A 26,319-nucleotide genomic window follows, 5' to 3' on the forward strand; every position below is an offset into this window, starting at 1 on the left:
GACGAAGATTCCTCCCAGAGCAAAGAGGCCAGGACAGAAAGCTCTTGCTGCCATGGAGTACCAAGGCTGGCCTACCAAATGCACCAATGAACCAAAGGTTGCAGGCTTGCTTGGCTGGGGAGAAGGGCTCTTGGCTTTGTACAGCTCCAGCTGCCAGTCCCACTGCCCAAATGACGTACGGACGATGATACCTCCCAGAGCAAAGAGGCCAGGACAGAAAGCTCTTGCTGCCATGGAGTACCCAGGCTGGCCCACCAAATCCACCCCAGACTCAAAGGTTGCAGGCTTGCTTGGCTGGGGAGAAGGGCTCTTGGCTTTGTACAGCTCCAGCTGCCAGTCCCACTGCCCAAATGACGAACGGACGAAGATTCCTCCCAGAGCAAAGAGGCCAGGACAGAAAACTCTTGCTGCCATGGAGTACCAAGGCTGGCCCACCAAATCCACCCAAGACTCAAAGGTTGCAGGCTTGCTTGGCTGGGGAGAAGGGCTCTTGGTTTTGTAGAGCTCCAGCTGCCAGTCCCACTGCCCAAATGGTGTACGGACGAAGACTACTCCCAGATCAAAGAGGCCAGGAAGAAAAATTTTACTGATATGGAGTACTTAGGTTGGCCCAACAAATGCGCTCAAGACTGAAAGGTTGCAAGCTTGCTTGGCTAGGGAGAAGGGCTCTTGGCTTTATACAGCTCCAGCTGCCAGTCTCACTGCCCAAATGGCGTACGGACGAAGATTCCTCCCAGAGAAAAGAGACCAGGACAGAAAGCTCTTGCTGCCATGGAGTACCTAGGCTGGCCAACACAATCCACCCAAGACTCAAAGGTTGCAGGCTTGCTTGGCTGGGGAGAACGGCTCTTGGCTTTGTAAAGTTCCAGCTGCCAGTCCCACTGCCCAAATGGCGTACGGACGAAGATTCCTCCCAGAGGAAAGAGGTCCGGACGGAAAGCTCTTGCTGCCATGGAGTACCCAGGCTGGTCCACCAAATTCACCGAAGACTCAAAGGTTTCAGGTTTGCTTGGCTGGGGAGAAGGGCTCTTGGCTTTGTACAGCTCCACCTGCCAGTCCCAGGACCAAATGACGTACGGACGAAGATTCCTCCCAGAGCAAAGAGGCCAGGACAGAAAGCTCTTGCAACCATGGAGTACCCAGGCTGGTCCACCAAATGCACCTGAGAACCAAAGGTTGCAGGCTTGCTTGGCTGGGGAGAAGGGCTCTTGGTTTTATACAGCTCTAGCTGCCGGTCCCAGGACCAAATGATGTACGGACGAAGATTCCTCCCAGAGCAAGGAGACTAGGACAGAGAGCTCTTGCTGCCATGGAGTACCCAGGCTGGCCAACAAAATCCACCCAAGACTCAAAGGTTGCAGGCTTGCTTGGCTGGGGAGAACGGCTCTTGGCTTTGTAAAGCTCCAGCTGCCAGTCCCACTGCCCAAATGGCGTACGGACGAAGATTCCTCCCAGAGGAAAGAGGTCCGGACGGAAAGCTCTTGCTGCCATGGAGTATCAGGCTGGTCCACCAAATTCACCCAAGACTCAAAGGTTGCAGGTTTGCTTGGCTGGGGAGAAGGGCTCTTGTCTTTTTACAGCTCCACCTGCCAGTCCCAGGACCAAATGACGTACGGATGAAGATTCCTCCCAGAGCAAAGAGGCCAGGACAGAAAGCTCTTGCTGAAATGGAGTACCCAGGCTGGTCCACCAAATGCACCTGAGAACCAAAGTTTGCAGGCTTGCTTGGCTGGGGAGAAGGGCTCATGGTTTTATACAACTCTAGCTGCCAGTCCCAGGACCAAATGACGTACGGACGAAGATTCCTCCCAGAGCAAAGAGGCCAGGACAGAAAGCTCTTGCTACCATGGAGTACCCAGGCTGGCCAACAAAATCCAACCAAGACTCAAAGGGTGCAGGCTTGCTTGGCTGGGGAGAAGGGCTCTTGGCTTTGTACAGCTCCAGCTGCCAGTCCCACTGCCCAAATGGCGTACCGACAAAGATTCCTCCCAGAACAAAGAGGCCAGGACAGAAAGCTCTTGCAACCATGGAGTACCCAGGCTGGCCCACCAAATCCACCCCAGACTCAAAGGTTGCAGGCTTGCTTGGCTGGGGAGAAGGGCTCTTGGCTTTGTACAGCTCCAGCTGCCAGTCCCACGGCCCAAATGACGTACGGACGAAGATTCCTCCCAGAGCAAAGAGGCCAGGACAGAAAGCTCTTGCTGAAATGGAGTACCCAGGCTGGCCCACCAAATGCACCCAAGACTCAAGGTTTACAGGCTTGCTTGGCTGGGGAGAAGGACTCTTGGCTTTGTACAGCTCCAGCTGCCAGTCCCACTGCCCAAATGTTGTACGTACGAAGACTACTCCCAGATCAAAGAGGCCAGGAAGAAAAATTTTACTGATATGGAGTACTTAGGTTGGCCCACCAAATGCGCTCAAGACTGAAAGGTTGCAAGCTTGCTTGGCTAGGGAGAAGGGCTCTTGGCTTTATAAAGCTCCAGCTGCCAGTCTCACTGCCCAAATGGCGTACGGACGAAGATTCCTCCCAGAGAAAAGAGGCCAGGACAGAAAGCTCTTGCTGCCATGGAGTACCTAGGCTGGCCAACAAAATCCACCCAAGACTCAAAGGTTGCAAGCTTGCTTGGCTAGGGAGAAGGGCTCTTGGCTTTATACAGCTCTAGCTGCCAGTCTCACTGCCCAAATGGCGTACGGACGAAGATTCCTCCCAGAGCAAAGAGACCAGGACAGAAAGCTCTTGCTGAAATGGAGTACCCAGGCTGGTCCACCAAATGCACCAGAGAACCAAAGGTTGCAGGCTTGCTTGGCTGGGGAGAAGGGCTCTTGGCTTTATACAGCTCCAGCTGCCAGTCCACTGCCCAAATGGCGTACGGACGAAGATTCCTCCCAGAGGAAAGAGGTCCGGACAGAAAGCTCTTGCTGAAATGGAGTACCCAGGCTGGTCCACCAAATGCACCTGAGAACCAAAGGTTGCAGGCTTGCTTGGCTGGGGAGAAGGGCACATGGCTTTATACAGCTCTAGCTGCCAGTCCCAGGACCAAATGACGTACGGACGAAGATTCCTCCAAGAGCAAAGAGGCCAGGACAGAAAGCTCTTGCTGCCATGGAGTACCAAGGCTGGCCAACAAAATCCACCCAAGACTCAAAGGTTGCAGGCTTGCTTGGCTGGGGAGAAAGGCTCTTGGCTTTGTACAGCTCCACCTGCCAGTCCCACTGCCCAAATGGCGTACAGACAAAGATTCCTCCCAGAACAAAGAGGCCAGGACAGAAAGCTCTTGCAACCATGGAGTACCCAGGCTGACCCACCAAATGCACCCGAGAGCCAAAGGTAGCAGGCTTGCTTGGCTGGGGAGAAGGGCTCTTGGCTTTGTACAGCTCCAGCTGCCAGTCCCACTGCCCAAATGACGTTTGGACGAAGATTCCTCCCAGAGCAAAGAGGCCAGGACAGAAAGCTCTTGCTGCCATGGAGTACCAAGGCTGGCCTACCAAATGCACCAATGAACCGAAGGTTGCAGGCTTGCTTGGCTGGGGAGAAGGGCTCTTGGCTTTGTACAGCTCCAGCTGCCAGTCCCACGGCCCAAATGGCGTACGGACGAAGATTCCTCCCAGAGGAAAGAGGTCCGGACGGAAAGCTCTTGCTGCCATGGAGTACCCAGGCTGACCAACAAAATCCAACCAAGACTCAAAGGTCGTAGGCTTGCTTGGCTGGGGAGAAAGGCTCTTGGCTTTGTACAGCTCCAGCTGCCAGTCCCACTGCCCAAATGACGTACGGACGAAGATACCTCCCAGAGCAAAGAGGCCAGGACAGAAAGCTCTTGCTGTCATGGAGTACCCAGGCTGGCCCACCAAATCCACCCCAGACTCAAAGGTTGCAGGCTTGCTTGGCTGGGGAGAAGGGCTCTTGGTTTTGTACAGCTCCAGCTGCCAGTCCCACTGCCCAAATGGTGTACGGACGAAGACTACTCCCAGATCAAAGAGGCCAGGAAGAAAAATTTTACTGATATGGAGTACTTAGGTTGGCCCACCAAATGCGCTCAGGACTGAAAGGTTGCAAGCTTGCTTGGCTAGGGAGAAGGGCTCTTGGCTTTATACAGCTCCAGCTGCCAGTCTCACTGCCCAAATGGCGTACGGACGAAGATTCCTCCCAGAGCAAAGAGACCAGGACAGAAAGCTCTTGCTGCCATGGAGTACCTAGGCTGGCCAACAAAATCCACCCAAGACTCAAAGGTTGCAGGCTTGCTTGGCTGGGGAGAACGGCTCTTGGCTTTGTAAAGTTCCAGCTGCCAGTCCCACTGCCCAAATGGCGTACAGACGAAGATTCCTCCCAGAGGAAAGAGGTCCGGACGGAAAGCTCTTGCTGCCATGGAGTACCCAGGCTGGTCCACCAAATTCACCGAAGACTCAAAGGTTTCAGGTTTGCTTGGCTGGGGAGAAGGGCTCTTGGCTTTGTACAGCTCCACCTGCCAGTCCCAGGACCAAATGACGTACGGACGAAGACTCCTCCCAGAGCAAAGAGGCCAGGACAGAAAGCTCTTGCGACCATGGAGTACCCAGGCTGGTCCACCAAATGCACCTTAGAACCAAAGGTTGCAGGCTTGCTTGGCTGGGGAGAAGGGCTCTTGGCTTTGTACAGCTCCAGCTGCCAATCCCACAGCCCAAATGACGTACGGACGAAGATTCCTCCCAGAGCAAAGAGGCCAGGACAGAGAACTCTTGCTGTCATGGAGTACCCAGGCTGACCAACCAAATGCACCCGAGAGCCAAAGGTTGCAGGCTTGCTTGGCTGGGGAGAAGGGTTCTTGGCTTTGTACAGCTCCAGCTGCCAGTCCCACTGCCCAAATGACGTTTGGACGAAGATTCCTCCCAGAGCAAAGAGACCAGGACAGAAAGCTCTTGCTGCCATGGAGTACCCAGGCTGACCAATAAAATCCAACCAAGACTCAAAGGTCGCAGGCTTGCTTGGCTGGGGAGAAAGGCTCTTGGCTTTGTACAGCTCCAGCTGCCAGTCCCACTGCCCAAATGACGTACGGACGAAGATACCTCCCAGAGCAAAGAGGCCAGGACAGAAAGCTCTTGCTGCCATGGAGTACCCAGGCTGGTCCACCAAATCCACCCCAGACTCAAAGGTTGCAGGCTTGTTTGGCTGGGGAGAAGGGCTCTTGGCTTTGTACAGCTCCAGCTGCCAGTCCCATTGCCCAAATGACGTACGGACGAAGATTCCTCCCAGAGCAAAGAGGCCAGGACAGAAAGCTCTTGCTGAAATGGAGTACCCAGGCTGGCCCACCAAATGCACCCAAGACTCAAAGTTTACAGGCTTGCTTGGCTGGGGAGAAGGACTCTTGGCTTTGTACAGCACCAGCTGCCAGTCCCACTGACCAAATGGCGTACGGACGAAGACTACTCCCAGATGAAAGAGGCCCGGAAGAAAAATTTTACTGATATGGAGTACTTAGGTTGGCCCACCAAATGCGCTCCAGACTGAAAGGTTGCAAGCTTGCTTGGCTGGGGAGAAGGGCTCTTGGCTTTATACAGCTCCAGCTGCCAGTCTCACTGCCCAAATGGCGTACGGACGAAGATTCCTCCCAGAGCAAAGAGGTCAGGACAGAAAGCTCTTGCTGCCATGGAGTACCCAGGCTGGCAAACAAAATCCACCCAAGACTCAAAGGTTGCAGGCTTGCTTCGCTGGGGAGAAAGTCTCTTGGCTTTGTACAGCTGCAGCTGCCAGTCCCACTGCCCAAATGGAGTACGGACAAAGATTCCTCCCAGAGAAAAGAGGTCAGGACAGAAAGCTCTTGCTGCCATGGAGTACCCAGGCTGGCCCACCAAATGCCCCAGAGAGCCAAAGGTTGCAGGCTTGCTTGGCTGGGGAGAAGTGCTTTTGGCTTTGTCCAGCTCCAGCTGCCAGTCCCACTGCCCAAATGACGTACGGACGAAGATTCCTCCCACAGCAAAGAGGTCCGGACAGAGAGCTCTTGCTGCCATGGAGTACCCAGGCTGGCCCACCAAATGAACCAGAGAGCCAAAGGTTGCAGGCTTGCTTGGCTGGGGAGAAGTGCTTTTGGCTTTGTCCAGCTCCAGCTGCCAGTCCCACTGCCCAAATGTCGTTTGGACGAAGATTCCTCCCACAGCAAAGAGGTCCGGACAGAGAGCTCTTGCTGCCATGGAGTACCCAGGCTGGCCCACCAAATGCCCCAGAGAGCCAAAGGTTACAGGCTTGCTTGGCTGGGGAGAAGGGCTCTTGGCTTTGTACAGCTCCAGCTGCCAGTCCCACTGCCCAAATGGCGTACGGACGAAGATTCCTCCCAGAGGAAAGAGGTCCGGACGGAAAGCTCTTGCTGCCATGGAGTATCAGGCTGGTCCACCAAATTCACCGAAGACTCAAAGGTTGCAGGTTTGCTTGGCTGGGGAGAAGGGCTCTTTTCTTTTTACAGCTCCAGCTGCCAGTCCCAGGACCAAATGACGTACGGACGAAGATTCCTCCCAGAGCAAAGAGGCCAGGACAGAAAGCTCTTGCTGCCATGGAGTACCCAGGTTGGCCAACAAAATCCAACCAAGACTCAAAGGTTGCAGGCTTGCTTGGCTGGGGAGAAAGGCTCTTGGCTTTGTACAGCTCCACCTGCCAGTCCCACTGCCCAAATGGCGTACAGACAAAGATTCCTCCCAGAACAAAGAGGCCAGGACAGAAAGCTCTTGCAACCATGGAGTACCCAGGCTGGCCCACCAAATCCACCAAGACGCAAAGGTTGCAGGCTTGCTTGGCTGGGCAGAAGGGCTCTTGGCTTTGTACAGCTCTAGCTGCCAATCCCACAGCCCAAATGACGTACGGACGAAGATTCCTCCCAGAGCAAAGAGGCCAGGACAGAGAACTCTTGCTGCCATGGAGTACCCAGGCTGACCCACCAAATGCACCCGAGAACCAAAGGTTGTAGGCTTGCTTGGCTGGGGAGAAGGGCTCATGGCTTTATACAGCTCTAGCTGCCAGTCCCAGGACCAAATGACGTACGGACGAAGATTCCTCCCAGAGCAAAGAGGCCAGGACAGAAAGCTCTTGCTGCCATGGAGTACCCAGGCTGGCCCACCAAATGCACCTGAGAACCAAAGGTTGCAGGCTTGCTTGGCTGGGGAGAAGGGCTCTTGGCTTTATACAGCTCTAGCTGCCAGTCCCAGGACCAAATGACGTACGGACGAAGATTCCTCCCAGAGCAAAGAGGCCAGGACAGAAAGCTCTTGCTGCCATGGAGTACCCAGGCTGGCCCACCAAATGCACCTGAGAACCAAAGGTTGCAGGCTTGCTTGGCTGGGGAGAAGGGCTCTTGGCTTTGTACAGCTCCAGCTGCTATTCCCAACGCCCAAATGACGTTTGGACGAAGATTCCTCGCAGAGCAAAGAGGCCAGGACAGAGAGCTCTTGCTGCCATGGAGTACCCAGGCTGACCCACCAAATGCTCCCGAGAGCCAAAGGTTGCAGGCTTGCTTGTCTGGGGAGAAGGGCTCTTGGCTTTGTACAGCTCCAGCTGCCAGTCCCACTGCCCAAATGACGAACGGACGAAGATTCCTCCCAGAGCAAAGAGGCCAGGACAGAAAGCTCTTGCAGCCATGGAGTACCAAGGCTGGCCCACCAAATCCACCCAAGACTCAAAGGTTGCAGGCTTGCTTGGCTGGGGAGAAGGGCTCTTGGCTTTGTACAGCTCCAGTTGCTAGTCCCACTGCCCAAATGACGTACGGACGAAGATTCCTCCCAGAGCAAAGAGGCCAGGACAGAAAGCTCTTGCGACCATGGAGTACCCAGGCTGGCCCACCAAATGCACCCAAGACTCAAAGTTTACAGGCTTGCTTGGCTGGGGAGAAGGACTCTTGGCTTTGTACAGCTCCAGCTGCCAGTCCCACTGCCCAAATGACGTACGGACGAAGACTACTCCCAGAGCAAAAAGGCCCGGAAGAAAAATTTTACTGATATGGAGTACTTAGGTTGGCCCACCAAATGCGCTCAAGACTGAACGGTTGCAAGCTTGCTTGACTGGGGAGAAGGGCTCTTGGCTTTATACAGCTCCAGCTGCCAGTCTCACTGCCCAAATGGCGTACGGACGAAGATTCCTCCCAGAGCAAAGAGGCCAGGACAGAAAGCTCTTGCTGCCATGGAGTACCCAGGCTGGCCAACAAAATCCAACCAAGACTCAAAGGTTGCAGGATTGCTTCGCTGGGGAGAAAGTCTCTTGGCTTTGTACAGCTGCAGCTGCCAGTCCCACTGCCCAAATGGAGTACGGACAAAGATTCCTCCCAGAGAAAAGAGGTCAGGACAGAAAGCTCTTGCTACCATGGAGTACCCAGGCTGGCCCACCAAATGCACCCGAGAACCAAAGGTTGCAGGCTTGCTTGGCTGGGGAGAAGGGCTCTTGGCTTTATACAGCTCCAGCTGCCAGTCCCACTGCCCAAATGACGTACGGACGAAGATTCCTCCCAAAGCAAAGAGACCAGGACAGAGAACTCTTGCTGACATGGAGTACCTAGGCTGGCAAACAAAATCCACCCCAGACTCAAAGGTTGTAGGCTTGCTTGGCTGGGGAGAAGTGCTTTTGGCTTTGTCCAGCTCCAGCTGCCAGTCCCACTGCCCAAATGTCGTTTGGACGAAGATTCCTCCCAGAGCAAAGAGGTCCGGACAGAGAGCTCTTGCTGCCATGGAGTACCCAGGCTGGCCCACCAAATGCCCCAGAGAGCCAAAGGTTACAGGCTTGCTTGGCTGGGGAGAAGGGCTCTTGGCTTTGTACAGCTCCAGCTGCCAGTCCCACTGCCCAAATGGCGTACGGACGAAGATTCCTCCCAGAGGAAAGAGGTCCGGACGGAAAGCTCTTGCTGCCATGGAGTATCAGGCTGGTCCACCAAATTCACCGAAGACTCAAAGGTTGCAGGTTTGCTTGGCTGGGGAGAAGGGCTCTTTTCTTTTTACAGCTCCACCTGCCAGTCCCAGGACCAAATGACGTACGGACGAAGATTCCTCCCAGAGCAAAGAGGCCAGGACAGAAAGCTCTTGCTGCCATGGAGTACCCAGGTTGGCCAACAAAATCCAACCAAGACTCAAAGGTTGCAGGCTTGCTTGGCTGGGGAGAAAGGCTCTTGGCTTTGTACAGCTCCACCTGCCAGTCCCACTGCCCAAATGGAGTACAGACAAAGATTCCTCCCAGAACAAAGAGGCCAGGACAGAAAGCTCTTGCAACCATGGAGTACCCAGGCTGGCCCACCAAATCCACCAAGACGCAAAGGTTGCAGGCTTGCTTGGCTGGGGAGAAGGGCTCTTGGCTTTGTACAGCTCCAGCTGCCAATCCCACAGCCCAAATGACGTACGGACGAAGATTCCTCCCAGAGCAAAGAGGCCAGGACAGAGAACTCTTGCTGCCATGGAGTACCCAGGCTGACCCACCAAATGCACCCGAGAACCAAAGGTTGTAGGCTTGCTTGGCTGGGGAGAAGGGCTCATGGCTTTATACAGCTCTAGCTGCCAGTCCCAGGACCAAATGACGTACGGACGAAGATTCCTCCCAGAGCAAAGAGGCCAGGACAGAAAGCTCTTGCTGCCATGGAGTACCCAGGCTGGCCCACCAAATGCACCTGAGAACCAAAGGTTGCAGGCTTGCTTGGCTGGGCAGAAGGGCTCTTGGCTTTGTACAGCTCCAGCTGCTATTCCCAACGCCCAAATGACGTTTGGACGAAGATTCCTCGCAGAGCAAAGAGGCCAGGATAGAGAGCTCTTGCTGCCATGGAGTACCCAGGCTGACCCACCAAATGCTCCCGAGAGCCAAAGGTTGCAGGCTTGCTTGTCTGGGGAGAAGGGCTCTTGGCTTTGTACAGCTCCAGTTGCCAGTCCCACTGCCCAAATGGTGTACGGACAAAGATTCCTCCCAGAGAAAAGAGGTCAGGACAGAAAACTCTTGCTACCATGGAGTACCCAGGCTGGCCCACCAAATGCACCAGAGAACCAAAGGTTGCAGGCTTGCTTGGCTGGGGAGAAGGGCTCTTGGCTTTATACAGCTCCAGCTGCCAGTCCCACTGCCCAAATGACGTACGGACGAAGATTCCTCCCAAAGCAAAGAGACCAGGACAGAGAACTCTTGCTGACATGGAGTACCTAGGCTGGCAAACAAAATCCACCCCAGACTCAAAGGTTGTAGGCTTGCTTGGCTGGGGAGAAGTGCTTTTGGCTTTGTCCAGCTCCAGCTGCCAGTCCCACTGCCCAAATGTCGTTTGGACGAAGATTCCTCCCAGAGCAAAGAGGTCCGGACAGAGAGCTCTTGCTGCCATGGAGTACCCAGGCTGGCCCACCAAATGCCCCAGAGAGCCAAAGGTTACAGGCTTGCTTGGCTGGGGAGAAGGGCTCTTGGCTTTGTACAGCTCCAGCTGCCAGTCCCACTGCCCAAATGGCGTACGGACGAAGATTCCTCCCAGAGGAAAGAGGTCCGGACGGAAAGCTCTTGCTGCCATGGAGTATCAGGCTGGTCCACCAAATTCACCGAAGACTCAAAGGTTGCAGGTTTGCTTGGCTGGGGAGAAGGGCTCTTTTCTTTTTACAGCTCCAGCTGCCAGTCCCAGGACCAAATGACGTACGGACGAAGATTCCTCCCAGAGCAAAGAGGCCAGGACAGAAAGCTCTTGCTGCCATGGAGTACCCAGGTTGGCCAACAAAATCCAACCAAGACTCAAAGGTTGCAGGCTTGCTTGGCTGGGGAGAAAGGCTCTTGGCTTTGTACAGCTCCACCTGCCAGTCCCACTGCCCAAATGGAGTACAGACAAAGATTCCTCCCAGAACAAAGAGGCCAGGACAGAAAGCTCTTGCAACCATGGAGTACCCAGGCTGGCCCACCAAATCCACCAAGACGCAAAGGTTGCAGGCTTGCTTGGCTGGGGAGAAGGGCTCTTGGCTTTGTACAGCTCCAGCTGCCAATCCCACAGCCCAAATGACGTACGGACGAAGATTCCTCCCAGAGCAAAGAGGCCAGGACAGAGAACTCTTGCTGCCATGGAGTACCCAGGCTGACCCACCAAATGCACCCGAGAACCAAAGGTTGTAGGCTTGCTTGGCTGGGGAGAAGGGCTCATGGCTTTATACAGCTCCAGCTGCCAGTCCCAGGACCAAATGACGTACGGACGAAGATTCCTCCCAGAGCAAAGAGGCCAGGACAGAAAGCTCTTGCTGCCATGGAGTACACAGGCTGGCCCACCAAATGCACCTGAAAACCAAAGGTTGCAGGCTTGCTTGGCTGGGGAGAAGGGCTCTTGGCTTTGTACAGCTCCAGCTGCTATTCCCAACGCCCAAATGACGTTTGGACGAAGATTCCTCGCAGAGCAAAGAGGCCAGGACAGAGAGCTCTTGCTGCCATGGAGTACCCAGGCTGACCCACCAAATGCTCCCGAGAGCCAAAGGTTGCAGGCTTGCTTGTCTGGGGAGAAGGGCTCTTGGCTTTGTACAGCTCCAGCTGCCAGTCCCACTGCCCAAATGACGAACGGACGAAGATTCCTCCCAGAGCAAAGAGGCCAGGACAGAAAGCTCTTGCAGCCATGGAGTACCAAGGCTGGCCCACCAAATCCACCCAAGACTCAAAGGTTGCAGGCTTGCTTGGCTGGGGAGAAGGGCTCTTGGCTTTGTACAGCTCCAGTTGCTAGTCCCACGGCCCAAATGACGTACGGACGAAGATTCCTCCCAGAGCAAAGAGGCCAGGACAGAAAGCTCTTGCTGAAATGGAGTACCCAGGCTGGCCCACCAAATGCACCCAAGACTCAAAGTTTACAGGCTTGCTTGGCTGGGGAGAAGGACTCTTGGCTTTGTACAGCTCCAGCTGCCAGTCCCACTGCCCAAATGACGTACGGACGAAGACTACTCCCAGAGCAAAAAGGCCCGGAAGAAAAATTTTACTGATATGGAGTACTTAGGTTGGCCCACCAAATGCGCTCAAGACTGAACGGTTGCAAGCTTGCTTGGCTGGGGAGAAGGGCTCTTGGCTTTATACAGCTCCAGCTGCCAGTCTCACTGCCCAAATGGCGTACGGACGAAGATTCCTCCCAGAGCAAAGAGGCCAGGACAGAAAGCTCTTGCTGCCATGGAGTACCCAGGCTGGCCAACAAAATCCAACCAAGACTCAAAGGTTGCAGGATTGCTTCGCTGGGGAGAAAGTCTCTTGGCTTTGTACAGCTGCAGCTGCCAGTCCCACTGCCCAAATGGAGTACGGACAAAGATTCCTCCCAGAGAAAAGAGGTCAGGACAGAAAGCTCTTGCTACCATGGAGTACCCAGGCTGGCCCACCAAATGCACCAGAGAACCAAAGGTTGCAGGCTTGCTTGGCTGGGGAGAAGGGCTCTTGGCTTTATACAGCTCCAGCTGCCAGTCCCACTGCCCAAATGACGTACGGACGAAGATTCCTCCCAAAGCAAAGAGACCAGGACAGAGAACTCTTGCTGACATGGAGTACCTAGGCTGGCAAACAAAATCCACCCCAGACTCAAAGGTTGTAGGCTTGCTTGGCTGGGGAGAAGTGCTTTTGGCTTTGTCCAGCTCCAGCTGCCAGTCCCACTGCCCAAATGTCGTTTGGACGAAGATTCCTCCCAGAGCAAAGAGGTCCGGACAGAGAGCTCTTGCTGCCATGGAGTACCCAGGCTGGCCCACCAAATGCCCCAGAGAGCCAAAGGTTACAGGCTTGCTTGGCTGGGGAGAAGGGCTCTTGGCTTTGTACAGCTCCAGCTGCCAGTCCCACTGCCCAAATGGCGTACGGACGAAGATTCCTCCCAGAGGAAAGAGGTCCGGACGGAAAGCTCTTGCTGCCATGGAGTATCAGGCTGGTCCACCAAATTCACCGAAGACTCAAAGGTTGCAGGTTTGCTTGGCTGGGGAGAAGGGCTCTTTTCTTTTTACAGCTCCAGCTGCCAGTCCCAGGACCAAATGACGTACGGACGAAGATTCCTCCCAGAGCAAAGAGGCCAGGACAGAAAGCTCTTGCTGCCATGGAGTACCCAGGTTGGCCAACAAAATCCAACCAAGACTCAAAGGTTGCAGGCTTGCTTGGCTGGGGAGAAAGGCTCTTGGCTTTGTACAGCTCCACCTGCCAGTCCCACTGCCCAAATGGAGTACAGACAAAGATTCCTCCCAGAACAAAGAGGCCAGGACAGAAAGCTCTTGCAACCATGGAGTACCCAGGCTGGCCCACCAAATCCACCAAGACGCAAAGGTTGCAGGCTTGCTTGGCTGGGGAGAAGGGCTCTTGGCTTTGTACAGCTCCAGCTGCCAATCCCACAGCCCAAATGACGTACGGACGAAGATTCCTCCCAGAGCAAAGAGGCCAGGACAGAGAACTCTTGCTGCCATGGAGTACCCAGGCTGACCCACCAAATGCACCCGAGAACCAAAGGTTGTAGGCTTGCTTGGCTGGGGAGAAGGGCTCATGGCTTTATACAGCTCCAGCTGCCAGTCCCAGGACCAAATGACGTACGGACGAAGATTCCTCCCAGAGCAAAGAGGCCAGGACAGAAAGCTCTTGCTGCCATGGAGTACACAGGCTGGCCCACCAAATGCACCTGAAAACCAAAGGTTGCAGGCTTGCTTGGCTGGGGAGAAGGGCTCTTGGCTTTGTACAGCTCCAGCTGCTATTCCCAACGCCCAAATGACGTTTGGACGAAGATTCCTCGCAGAGCAAAGAGGCCAGGACAGAGAGCTCTTGCTGCCATGGAGTACCCAGGCTGACCCACCAAATGCTCCCGAGAGCCAAAGGTTGCAGGCTTGCTTGTCTGGGGAGAAGGGCTCTTGGCTTTGTACAGCTCCAGCTGCCAGTCCCACTGCCCAAATGACGAACGGACGAAGATTCCTCCCAGAGCAAAGAGGCCAGGACAGAAAGCTCTTGCAGCCATGGAGTACCAAGGCTGGCCCACCAAATCCACCCAAGACTCAAAGGTTGCAGGCTTGCTTGGCTGGGGAGAAGGGCTCTTGGCTTTGTACAGCTCCAGTTGCTAGTCCCACGGCCCAAATGACGTACGGACGAAGATTCCTCCCAGAGCAAAGAGGCCAGGACAGAAAGCTCTTGCTGAAATGGAGTACCCAGGCTGGCCCACCAAATGCACCCAAGACTCAAAGTTTACAGGCTTGCTTGGCTGGGGAGAAGGACTCTTGGCTTTGTACAGCTCCAGCTGCCAGTCCCACTGCCCAAATGACGTACGGACGAAGACTACTCCCAGAGCAAAAAGGCCCGGAAGAAAAATTTTACTGATATGGAGTACTTAGGTTGGCCCACCAAATGCGCTCAAGACTGAACGGTTGCAAGCTTGCTTGGCTGGGGAGAAGGGCTCTTGGCTTTATACAGCTCCAGCTGCCAGTCTCACTGCCCAAATGGCGTACGGACGAAGATTCCTCCCAGAGCAAAGAGGCCAGGACAGAAAGCTCTTGCTGCCATGGAGTACCCAGGCTGGCCAACAAAATCCAACCAAGACTCAAAGGTTGCAGGATTGCTTCGCTGGGGAGAAAGTCTCTTGGCTTTGTACAGCTGCAGCTGCCAGTCCCACTGCCCAAATGGAGTACGGACAAAGATTCCTCCCAGAGAAAAGAGGTCAGGACAGAAAGCTCTTGCTACCATGGAGTACCCAGGCTGGCCCACCAAATGCACCAGAGAACCAAAGGTTGCAGGCTTGCTTGGCTGGGGAGAAGGGCTCTTGGCTTTATACAGCTCCAGCTGCCAGTCCCACTGCCCAAATGACGTACGGACGAAGATTCCTCCCAAAGCAAAGAGACCAGGACAGAGAACTCTTGCTGACATGGAGTACCTAGGCTGGCAAACAAAATCCACCCCAGACTCAAAGGTTGTAGGCTTGCTTGGCTGGGGAGAAGTGCTTTTGGCTTTGTCCAGCTCCAGCTGCCAGTCCCACTGCCCAAATGTCGTTTGGACGAAGATTCCTCCCAGAGCAAAGAGGTCCGGACAGAGAGCTCTTGCTGCCATGGAGTACCCAGGCTGGCCCACCAAATGCCCCAGAGAGCCAAAGGTTACAGGCTTGCTTGGCTGGGGAGAAGGGCTCTTGGCTTTGTACAGCTCCAGCTGCCAGTCCCACTGCCCAAATGGCGTACGGACGAAGATTCCTCCCAGAGGAAAGAGGTCCGGACGGAAAGCTCTTGCTGCCATGGAGTATCAGGCTGGTCCACCAAATTCACCGAAGACTCAAAGGTTGCAGGTTTGCTTGGATGGGGAGAAGGGCTCTTTTCTTTTTACAGCTCCACCTGCCAGTCCCAGGACCAAATGACGTACGGACGAAGATTCCTCCCAGAGCAAAGAGGCCAGGACAGAAAGCTCTTGCTGCCATGGAGTACCCAGGTTGGCCAACAAAATCCAACCAAGACTCAAAGGTTGCAGGCTTGCTTGGCTGGGGAGAAAGGCTCTTGGCTTTGTACAGCTCCACCTGCCAGTCCCACTGCCCAAATGGAGTACAGACAAAGATTCCTCCCAGAACAAAGAGGCCAGGACAGAAAGCTCTTGCAACCATGGAGTACCCAGGCTGGCCCACCAAATCCACCAAGACGCAAAGGTTGCAGGCTTGCTTGGCTGGGGAGAAGGGCTCTTGGCTTTGTACAGCTCCAGCTGCCAATCCCACAGCCCAAATGACGTACGGACGAAGATTCCTCCCAGAGCAAAGAGGCCAGGACAGAGAACTCTTGCTGCCATGGAGTACCCAGGCTGACCCACCAAATGCACCCGAGAACCAAAGGTTGTAGGCTTGCTTGGCTGGGGAGAAGGGCTCATGGCTTTATACAGCTCCAGCTGCCAGTCCCAGGACGAAATGACGTACGGACGAAGATTCCTCCCAGAGCAAAGAGGCCAGGACAGAAAGCTCTTGCTGCCATGGAGTACACAGGCTGGCCCACCAAATGCACCTGAAAACCAAAGGTTGCAGGCTTGCTTGGCTGGGGAGAAGGGCTCTTGGCTTTGTACAGCTCCAGCTGCTATTCCCAACGCCCAAATGACGTTTGGACGAAGATTCCTCGCAGAGCAAAGAGGCCAGGACAGAGAGCTCTTGCTGCCATGGAGTACCCAGGCTGACCCACCAAATGCTCCCGAGAGCCAAAGGTTGCAGGCTTGCTTGTCTGGGGAGAAGGGCTCTTGGCTTTGTACAGCTCCAGCTGCCAGTCCCACTGCCCAAATGACGAACGGACGAAGATTCCTCCCAGAGCAAAGAGGCCAGGACAGAAAGCTCTTGCAGCCATGGAGTACCAAGGCTGGCCCACCAAATCCACCCAAGACTCAAAGGCTGCAGGCTTGCTTGGCTGGGGAGAAGGGCTCTTGGCTTTGTACAGCTCCAGTTGCTAGTCCCACGGCCCAAATGACGTACGGACGAAGATTCCTCCCAGAGCAAAGAGGCCAGGACAGAAAGCTCTTGCTGAAATGGAGTACCCAGGCTGGCCCACCAAATGCACCCAAGACTCAAAGTTTACAGGCTTGCTTGGCTGGGGAGAAGGACTCTTGGCTTTGTACAGCTCCAGCTGCCAGTCCCACTGCCCAAATGACGTACGGACGAAGACTACTCCCAGAGCAAAAAGGCCCGGAAGAAAAATTTTACTGATATGGAGTACTTAGGTTGGCCCACCAAATGCGCTCAAGACTGAACGGTTGCAAGCTTGCTTGGCTGGGGAGAAGGGCTCTTGGCTTTGTACAGCTCCAGCTGCCAGTCTCACTGCCCAAATGGCGTACGGACGAAGATTCCTCCCAGAGCAAAGAGGCCAGGACAGAAAGCTCTTGCTGCCATGGAGTACCCAGGCTGGCCAACAAAATCCAACCAAGACTCAAAGGTTGCAGGCTTGCTTGGCTGGGGAGAAAGTCTCTTGGCTTTGTACAGCTCCAGCTGCCAGTCCCACTGCCCAAATGGAGTACGGACAAAGATTCCTCCCAGAGAAAAGAGGTCAGGACAGAAAGCTCTTGCTGCCATGGAGTACCCAGGCTGGCCCACCAAATGCACCTGAGAACCAAAGGTTGCAGGCTTGCTTGGCTGGGGAGAAGGGCTCTTGGCTTTGTACAGCTCCAGCTGCTATTCCCAACGCCCAAATGACGTTTGGACGAAGATTCCTCGCAGAGCAAAGAGGCCAGGATAGAGAGCTCTTGCTGCCATGGAGTACCCAGGCTGACCCACCAAATGCTCCCGAGAGCCAAAGGTTGCAGGCTTGCTTGTCTGGGGAGAAGGGCTCTTGGCTTTGTACAGCTCCAGCTGCCAGTCCCACTGCCCAAATGGAGTACGGACAAAGATTCCTCCCAGAGAAAAGAGGCCAGGACAGAAAACTCTTGCTACCATGGAGTACCCAGTCTGGCCCACCAAATGCACCAGAGAACCAAAGGTTGCAGGCTTGCTTGGCTGGGGAGAAGGGCTCTTGGCTTTATACAGCTCCAGCTGCCAGTCCCACTGCCCAAATGACGTACGGACGAAGATTCCTCCCAAAGCAAAGAGACCAGGACAGAGAACTCTTGCTGACATGGAGTACCTAGGCTGGCAAACAAAATCCACCCCAGACTCAAAGGTTGTAGGCTTGCTTGGCTGGGGAGAAGTGCTTTTGGCTTTGTCCAGCTCCAGCTGCCAGTCCCACTGCCCAAATGTCGTTTGGACGAAGATTCCTCCCAGAGCAAAGAGGTCCGGACAGAGAGCTCTTGCTGCCATGGAGTACCCAGGCTGGCCCACCAAATGCCCCAGAGAGCCAAAGGTTACAGGCTTGCTTGGCTGGGGAGAAGGGCTCTTGGCTTTGTACAGCTCCAGCTGCCAGTCCCACTGCCCAAATGGCGTACGGACGAAGATTCCTCCCAGAGGAAAGAGGTCCGGACGGAAAGCTCTTGCTGCCATGGAGTATCAGGCTGCTCCACCAAATTCACCGAAGACTCAAAGGTTGCAGGTTTGCTTGGCTGGGGAGAAGGGCTCTTTTCTTTTTACAGCTCCACCTGCCAGTCCCAGGACCAAATGACGTACGGACGAAGATTCCTCCCAGAGCAAAGAGGCCAGGACAGAAAGCTCTTGCTGCCATGGAGTACCCAGGTTGGCCAACAAAATCCAACCAAGACTCAAAGGTTGCAGGCTTGCTTGGCTGGGGAGAAAGGCTCTTGGCTTTGTACAGCTCCACCTGCCAGTCCCACTGCCCAAATGGAGTACAGACAAAGATTCCTCCCAGAACAAAGAGGCCAGGACAGAAAGCTCTTGCAACCATGGAGTACCCAGGCTGGCCCACCAAATCCACCAAGACGCAAAGGTTGCAGGCTTGCTTGGCTGGGGAGAAGGGCTCTTGGCTTTGTACAGCTCCAGCTGCCAATCCCACAGCCCAAATGACGTACGGACGAAGATTCCTCCCAGAGCAAAGAGGCCAGGACAGAGAACTCTTGCTGCCATGGAGTACCCAGGCTGACCCACCAAATGCACCCGAGAACCAAAGGTTGTAGGCTTGCTTGGCTGGGGAGAAGGGCTCATGGCTTTATACAGCTCCAGCTGCCAGTCCCAGGACCAAATGACGTACGGACGAAGATTCCTCCCAGAGCAAAGAGGCCAGGACAGAAAGCTCTTGCTGCCATGGAGTACACAGGCTGGCCCACCAAATGCACCTGAAAACCAAAGGTTGCAGGCTTGCTTGGCTGGGGAGAAGGGCTCTTGGCTTTGTACAGCTCCAGCTGCTATTCCCAACGCCCAAATGACGTTTGGACGAAGATTCCTCGCAGAGCAAAGAGGCCAGGACAGAGAGCTCTTGCTGCCATGGAGTACCCAGGCTGACCCACCAAATGCTCCCGAGAGCCAAAGGTTGCAGGCTTGCTTGTCTGGGGAGAAGGGCTCTTGGCTTTGTACAGCTCCAGCTGCCAGTCCCACTGCCCAAATGACGAACGGACGAAGATTCCTCCCAGAGCAAAGAGGCCAGGACAGAAAGCTCTTGCAGCCATGGAGTACCAAGGCTGGCCCACCAAATCCACCCAAGACTCAAAGGTTGCAGGCTTGCTTGGCTGGGGAGAAGGGCTCTTGGCTTTGTACAGCTCCAGTTGCTAGTCCCACGGCCCAAATGACGTACGGACGAAGATTCCTCCCAGAGCAAAGAGGCCAGGACAGAAAGCTCTTGCTGAAATGGAGTACCCAGGCTGGCCCACCAAATGCACCCAAGACTCAAAGTTTACAGGCTTGCTTGGCTGGGGAGAAGGACTCTTGGCTTTGTACAGCTCCAGCTGCCAGTCCCACTGCCCAAATGACGTACGGACGAAGACTACTCCCAGAGCAAAAAGGCCCGGAAGAAAAATTTTACTGATATGGAGTACTTAGGTTGGCCCACCAAATGCGCTCAAGACTGAACGGTTGCAAGCTTGCTTGGCTGGGGAGAAGGGCTCTTGGCTTTATACAGCTCCAGCTGCCAGTCTCACTGCCCAAATGGCGTACGGACGAAGATTCCTCCCAGAGCAAAGAGGCCAGGAGAGAAAGCTCTTGCTGCCATGGAGTACCCAGGCTGGCCAACAAAATCCAACCAAGACTCAAAGGTTGCAGGATTGCTTCGCTGGGGAGAAAGTCTCTTGGCTTTGTACAGCTGCAGCTGCCAGTCCCACTGCCCAAATGGAGTACGGACAAAGATTCCTCCCAGAGAAAAGAGGTCAGGACAGAAAGCTCTTGCTACCATGGAGTACCCAGGCTGGCCCACCAAATGCACCAGAGAACCAAAGGTTGCAGGCTTGCTTGGCTGGGGAGAAGGGCTCTTGGCTTTATACAGCTCCAGCTGCCAGTCCCACTGCCCAAATGACGTACGGACGAAGATTCCTCCCAAAGCAAAGAGACCAGGACAGAGAACTCTTGCTGACATGGAGTACCTAGGCTGGCAAACAAAATCCACCCCAGACTCAAAGGTTGTAGGCTTGCTTGGCTGGGGAGAAGTGCTTTTGGCTTTGTCCAGCTCCAGCTGCCAGTCCCACTGCCCAAATGTCGTTTGGACGAAGATTCCTCCCAGAGCAAAGAGGTCCGGACAGAGAGCTCTTGCTGCCATGGAGTACTCAGGCTGGCCCACCAAATGCCCCAGAGAGCCAAAGGTTACAGGCTTGCTTGGCTGGGGAGAAGGACTCTTGGCTTTGTACAGCTCCAGCTGCCAGTCCCACTGCCCAAATGGCGTACGGACGAAGATTCCTCCCAGAGGAAAGAGGTCCGGACGGAAAGCTCTTGCTGCCATGGAGTATCAGGCTGGTCCACCAAATTCACCGAAGACTCAAAGGTTGCAGGTTTGCTTGGCTGGGGAGAAGGGCTCTTTTCTTTTTACAGCTCCACCTGCCAGTCCCAGGACCAAATGACGTACGGACGAAGATTCCTCCCAGAGCAAAGAGACCAGGACAGAGAACTCTTGCTGACATGGAGTACCTAGGCTGGCAAACAAAATCAACCCCAGACTCAAAGGTTGTAGGCTTGCTTGGCTGGGGAGAAGGTCTCTTGGCTTTGTCCAGCTCCAGCTTCCAGTCCCGCGGTCCAAATGAGGTACGGACGAAGATTCCTCCCAGAGCAAAGAGACCAGGACAGAGACCTCTTGCTGCCATGGAGTACCCAGGCTGGCCAAAAATATCCACCCAAGACTCAAAGGTTGCAGGCTTGCTTGGCTGGGGAGAACGGCTCTTGGCTTTGTAAAGATCCAGCTGCCAGTCCCACTGCCCAAATGGCGTACGGACGAAGATTCCTCCCAGAGCAAAGAGACCAGGACAGAAAGCTCTTGCTGACATGGAGTAACCAGGCTGGCCCACCAAATCCATCCCAGACTCAAAGGTTGCAGGCTTGCTTGACTGGGGAGAAGGGCTCTTGGTTTGTACAGCTCCAGCTGCCAGGCCCATTGCCCAAATGACGAACGGACGAAGATTCCTCCCAGAGCAAAGAGGCCAGGACAGAAAGCTCTTGCTGCCATGGAGTACCCAGGCTGGCCCACCAAATCCACCCCAGACTCAAAGGTTGCAGGCTTGCTTGGCTGGGGAGAAGGGCTCTTGGCTTTGTACAGCTCCAGCTGCCAGTCCCACTGCCCAAATGACGTACGGACGAAGATTCTTCCCAGAGCAAAGAGGCCAGGACAGAAAGCTCTTGCTGAAATGGAGTACCCAGTCTGGCCCACCAAATGCACCCAAGACTCAAAGTTTACAGGTTTGCTTGGCTGGGGAGGAGGACTCTTGGCTTTGTACAGCTCCAGCTGCCAGTCCCACTGCCCAAATGGCCTACGGACGAAGACTACTCCCAGAGCAAAGAGGTCTAGAAGAAAAATTTTACTGATATGGAGTACTTAGGTTGGCCCACCAAATGCGCTCAAGACTGAAAGGTTGCAAGCTTGCTTGGCTGGGGAGAAGGACTCTTGGCTTTATACAGCTCCAGCTGCCAGTCTCACTGCCCAAATGGCGTACGGACGAAGATTCCTCCCACAGCAAAGAGACCAGGTCAGAAAGCTCTTCCTGTCATGGAGTACTCAGGCTGGCCCACCAAATGAACCAGAGAGCCAAAGGTTGCAGGCTTGCTTGTCTGGGGAGAAGTGCTTTTGTCTTTGTACAGCTGCACCTGCCAGTTCCACTGCCCAAATGACGTACGGACGAAGATTCCTCCCAGAGCAAAGAGGCCAGGACAGAGAACTCTTGCTGCCATGGAGTACCCAGGCTGACCCACCAAATCCACCAAGACGCAAAGGTTACAGGTTTGCTTGGCTGGGGAGAAGGGCTCTTGTCTTTGTACAGCTCCAGCTGCCAGTCCCACTGCCGAAATGACGTTTGGACGAAGATTCCTCCCAGAGCAAAGAGCCCAGGATAGAAAGCTCTTGCTGCCATGGAGTACCAAGGCTGGCCCACCAAATACACCCGAGAACCAAAGGTTGCAGGCTTGCTTGGCTGGGGAGAAGGGCTCTTGGCTTTGTAGAGCTCCAGCTGCCAGTCCCACTGCCCAAATGGTGTGCGGACGAAGATTCCTTCCAGAGCAAAGAGGTCAGGACAGAAAACTCTTGCTGCCATGGAGTACCTAGGCTGGCAAACAAAATCCACCCCAGACTCAAAGGTTGCAGGCTTGCTTGGCTGGGGAGAAGGGCTCTTGGCTTTGTACAGCTCCAGCTGCCAGTCCCACTGCCCAAATGGCGGACGGACGAAGATTCCTCCCAGAGCAAAGAGACCCGGAGAGAAAGCTCTTGCTGTCATGGAGTACCCAGGCTGGCCCACCAAATGCACTTAAGACTGAAAGGTTGCAAGCTTGCTTGGCTGGGGAGAAGGGCTCTTGGCTTTGTACAGCTCCAGCTGCCAGTCCCACTGCCCAAATGGCGTACAAACGAAGATTCCTCCCAGAGCAAAGAGGTCCGGACGGAGCGCTCTTGCTGCCATGGAGTACCCAGGTTGGTCCACCAAATTCACCGATGACTCAAAGGTTGTAGGTTTGCTTGGCTGGGGAGAAGGGCTCTTGGCTTTTTACAGCTCCACCTGCCAGTCCCAGGACCAAATGACGTACGGACGAAGATTCCTCCCACAGCAAAGGAGACCAGGATAGAGAGCTCTTGCTGCCATGGAGTACCCAGGCTGGCCAACAAAATCCACCAAAGGCTCAAAGGTTGCAGGCTTGCTTGGCTGGGGAGAACGGCTCTTGGCTTTGTACAGCTCCAGCTGCCAGTCCCACTGCCCAAATGGTGTACGGACGAAGATTCCTCCCAGAGCAAAGAGGTCCGGACGGAGCGCTCTTGCTGCCATGGAGTACCCAGGTTGGTCCACCAAATTCACCGAAGACTCAAAGGTTGTAGGTTTGCTTTGCTGGGGAGAAGGGCTCTTGGCTTTTTACAGCGCCAGGTGCCAGTCCCAGGACCAAATGACGTACGGACGAAGATTCCTCCCAGAGCAAAGAGGCTAGGACAGAAAGCTCTTGCTGCCATGGAGTACCCAGGCTGGTCCACCAAATGCACCTGAGAACCAAAGGTTGCAGGCTTGCTTGGCTGGGGAGAAGGGCTCTTGGCTTTGTACAGCTCCAGTTGCCAGTCCCACTGTCCAAATGACGTTTGGACGAAGATTCCTCCCAGAGTAAAGAGGCCAGGACAGAGAGCTCTTGCTGCCATGGAGTACCCAGGCTGACCCACCAAATGCACCCGAGAACCAAAGGTTGCAGGCTTGCTTGGCTGGGGAGAAGGGCTCTTGGCTTCGTACAGCTCCAGCTGTCAGTCCCACTGCCCAAATGTCGTACGGACGAAGATTCCTCCCACAGCAAAGAGACCAGGTCAGAAAGCTCTTCCTGTCATGGAGTACTCAGGCTGGCCCACCAAATGAACCAGAGAGCTAAAGGTTGCAGGCTTGCTTGTCTGGGGAGAAGTGCTTTTGTCTTTGTACAGCTGCACCTGCCAGTCCCACTGCCCAAATGACGTACGGACGAAGATTCCTCCCAGAGCAAAGAGGCCAGGACAGAGAACTCTTGCTGCCATGGAGTACCCAGGCTGACCCACCAAATCCACCAAGACGCAAAGGTTGCAGGTTTGCTTGGCTGGGGAGAAGGGCTCTTGTCTTTGTACAGCTCCAGCTGCCAGTCCCACTGCCGAAATGACGTACGGACGAAGATTCCTCCCAGAGCAAAGAGCCCAGGATAGAAAGCTCTTGCTGCCATGGAGTACCAAGGCTGGCCCACCAAATACACCCGAGAACCAAAGGTTGCAGGCTTGCTTGGCTGGGGAGAAGGGCTCTTGGCTTTGTAGAGCTCCAGCTGCCAGTCCCACTGCCCCAATGGTGTACGGACGAAGATTCCTTCCAGAGCAAAGAGGTCAGGACAGAAAGCTCTTGCTGCCATGGAGTACCTAGGCTGGCAAACAAAATCCACCCCAGACTCAAAGGTTGCAGGCTTGCTTGGCTGGGGAGAAGGGCTCTTGGCTTTGTACAGCTCCAGCTGCCAGTCCCACTGCCCAAATGAGGTACGGACGAAGATTCCTCCCAGAGCAAAGAGACCCGGACAGAAAGCTCTTGCTGTCATGGAGTACCCAGGCTGGCCCACCAAATGCACTTAAGACTGAAAGGTTGCAAGCTTGCTTGGCTGGGGAGAAGGGCTCTTGGCTTTGTACAGCTCCAGCTGCCAGTCCCACTGCCCAAATGGCGTACAAACGAAGATTCCTCCCAGAGCAAAGAGGTCCGGACGGAGCGCTCTTGCTGCCATGGAGTACCCAGGTTGGTCCACCAAATTCACCGATGACTCAAAGGTTGTAGGTTTGCTTGGCTGGGGAGAAGGGCTCTTGGCTTTTTACAGCTCCACCTGCCAGTCCCAGGACCAAATGACGTACGGACGAAGATTCCTCCCACAGCAAAGGAGACCAGGACAGAGAGCTCTTGCTGCCATGGAGTACCCAGGCTGGCCAACAAAATCCACCAAAGGCTCAAAGGTTGCAGGCTTGCTTGGCTGGGGAGAACGGCTCTTGGATTTGTACAGCTCCAGCTGCCAGTCCCACTGCCCAAATGGCGTACGGACGAAGATTCCTCCCAGAGAAAAGAGGTCCGGACGGAGCGCTCTTGCTGCCATGGAGTACCCAGGTTGGTTCACCAAATTCACCGAAGACTCAAAGGTTGCAGGTTTGCTTGGCTGGGGAGAAGGGCTCTTGGCTTTTTACAGCTCCAGGTGCCAGTCCCAGGACCAAATGACGTACGGACGAAGATTCCTCCCAGAGCAAAGAGGCCAGGACAGAAAGCTCTTGCTGCCATGGAGTACCCAGGCTGGTCCACCAAATGCACCTGAGAACCAAAGGTTGCAGGCTTGCTTGGCTGGGGAGAAGGGCTCTTGACTTTGTACAGCTCCAGTTGCCAGTCCCACTGCCCAAATGACGTTTGGACGAAGATTCCTCCCAGAGTAAAGAGGCCAGGACAGAGAGCTCTTGCTGCCATGGAGTACCCAGGCTGACCCACCAAATGCACCCGAGAACCAAAGGTTGCAGGCTTGCTTGGCTGGGGAGAAGGGCTCTTGGCTTTGTACAGCTCCAGCTGTCAGTCCCACTGCCCAAATGTCGTACGGACGAAGATTCCTTCCAGAGCAAAGAGGTCAGGACAGAAAGCTCTTGCTGCCATGGAGTACCTAGGCTGGCAAACAAAATCCACCCCAGACTCAAAGGTTGCAGGCTTGCTTGGCTGGGGAGAAGGGCTCTAGGCTTTATACAGCTCCAGCTGCCAGTCCCACTGCCCAAATGACGTACGGACGAAGATTCCTCCCAGAGCAAAGAGGCCAGGACAGAAAGCTCTTGCTGACATGGAGTAACCAGGCTGGCCCACCAAATGCACTTAAGACTCAAAGGTTGCAGGCTTGCTTGGCTGGGGAGAAGGGCTCTTGGCTTTATACAGCTCCAGCTGCCAGTCCCGCGGCCCAAATGACGTACAGACGAAGATTCCTCCCAGAGCAAAGAGACCAGGACAGAGAGCTCTTGCTGCCATGGAGTACCCAGGTTGGCCAACAAAATCCACCCAAGACTCAAAGGTTGCAGGCTTGTTTGGCTGGGGAAAACGGCTCTTGGCTTTATACAGCTCCAGCTGCCAGACCCACTGCCCAAATGGCGTACGGACGAAGATTCCTCCCAGAGGAAAGAGGCCAGGACAGAAAGCTCTTGCTGCCATGGAGTAACCAGGCTGGTCCAGCAAATCCACTTAAGACTCAAAGGTTGCAGGCTTGCTTGGCTGGGGAGCAGGGCTCTTGGTTTTTTACAACTCCGCCTGCCAGTCCCAGGACCAAATGGCGTACGGACGAAGATTCCTCCCAGAGCAAAGAGGCCAGGACAGAAAGCTCTTGCTGCCATGGAGTACCCAGGCTGGTCCACCAAATGCACCTGAGAACCAAAGGTTGCAGGCTTGCTTGGCTGGGGAGAAGGGCTCATGGCTTTATCCAGCTCTAGCTGCCAGTCCCATGACCAAATGACGTACGGACGAAGATTTCTCCCAGAGCAAAGAGCCCAGGACAGAAAGCTCTTGCTGCCATGGAGTACCCAGGCTGGCTCACCAAATGCACCAGAGAGCCAAAGGTTGCAGGCTTGTTTGGCTGGGTAGAAGGGCTCTTGGCTTTGTACAGTTCCAGCTGCCAGTCCCACTGCCCAAATGACGTTTGGACGAAGATTCCTCCCAGAGCAAAGAGACCAGGACAGAAAGCTCTTGCTGCCAGGGAGTAACCAGGCTGGCCCACCAAATCCACCCCAGACTCAAAGGTTGCAGGCTTGCTTGGCTGGGGAGAAGGGCTCTTGACTTTTTACCGCTCCAGCTGCCAGCCCCACTGCCCAAATGACGTACGGACGAAGATTCCTCCCAGAACAAAGAGGCCAGGACAGAAAGCTCTTGCTGCCATGGAGTACCCAGGCTGGCCAACACAATCCACCCGAGAC

This window comes from Manacus candei, unplaced genomic scaffold (assembly GCF_025592945.1).
Source record: "Manacus candei isolate 608988 ecotype Guabito, Panama unplaced genomic scaffold, ASM2559294v1 h1tg000014l, whole genome shotgun sequence".
In the NCBI taxonomy this organism is placed as follows: Eukaryota; Metazoa; Chordata; class Aves; order Passeriformes; family Pipridae; genus Manacus; species Manacus candei.